A 1,363-nucleotide genomic window follows, 5' to 3' on the forward strand; every position below is an offset into this window, starting at 1 on the left:
AAGTTGTGGGACTCAGCACTTGTAAGTCTATTCTCTTACAGTGGCTTCCTAACAAAGATCCACGTGATGGTAAAAGTTGTGGGACTCAGCACTTGTAAGTCTATTCTCTTACAGTGGCTTCCTAACAAAGATCCACGTGATGGTCAAAGTTGTGGGACTCAGCACTTGTAAGTCTATTCTCTTACAGTGGCTTCCTAACAAAGATCCACGAGATGATCAAAGTTGTGGGACTCAGCACTTGTAAGTCTATTCTCTTACAGTGGCTTCCTAACAAAGATCCACGAGATGGTCAAAGTTGTGGGACTCAGCACTTGTAAGTCTATTCTCTTTAAAACTTTCCTAACAATGGACATAGTGATATTTCAGCAAGAAGTTGATTCGTTGCAGTAGGTATAACTACACAATTTGCTGCATATATTTGAGATTTTTTCAAAGAACAAATTGTAGCTACTATATAAAATTTATATTAAATTACTGGGTGGTGGCTTTAGTCCGGGTGACTGAGGTTTTCAGTGTACAAAATTTGGGAACCCCTGCACTAGGGCACATAAGTAGAAGATATTGTTAGAAGCAGTAAAAAAATCTTCATTCTTGTTTGTTATAAATTTAGCGCAAAGCTACACGAAGGCTATCTGCGCTAGCCGTCCCTAATTTAGCAGCGTAAGACTAGAGGGAAGGCAGCTAGTCATCACCTGACACTGCCAACTCTTTTACCAACGAATAGTGGGATTGACCGTCACATTATAACACCCCCACGGCTGAAAGAGCGAGCATGTTTCGTGTTACGGGGATTCGAACCCGCAGATTACGAGTCGAGCACCCTAACCACCCGGAATTTTCATTCTAACACATCTGTTACTCATACAATCCATATAGCTCTCTCTATACAGAAAAACCCTTTAAAAAATCCAAGCGTTTGTTCACGTTGATAAATTTGAACTTGAATTGCTTAACCTGATGTAATAAGATATGTTTTAAAGTTTAAACTTTAAGTAGTGTAATATTTACTTCTACAATCTACTATTACATTTGACAATGTGGGAAGGGTCCTAAAGCTATATATATATATATATATATGTTTTCAAGAACGATATAGTCAATGAAGAGCTCTCTGGTAATTGTGAGAGCTTATAATACTAAAAATCGTGTTTCAATACCTGCGATGGGCATAGCGCAGATAGCCCAATGTGTATCTATCCATAATTTTGAACTATTGATTAGAAAGAAGGTAGCCAGTCTTGTTTGTAGTTAAGCAATACAATGGGCTATCCGTACTGTGACCATCACTGGTATCAAAACCCGGATTCTAGCGTTATAAGTACGCAGACTTCCCGCTATGCCATTTGGGGGGGGGGGGGGGGGC

This window comes from Limulus polyphemus, unplaced genomic scaffold (assembly GCF_000517525.1).
Source record: "Limulus polyphemus unplaced genomic scaffold, Limulus_polyphemus-2.1.2 Scaffold2236, whole genome shotgun sequence".
NCBI lineage: Eukaryota > Metazoa > Arthropoda > Merostomata > Xiphosura > Limulidae > Limulus > Limulus polyphemus.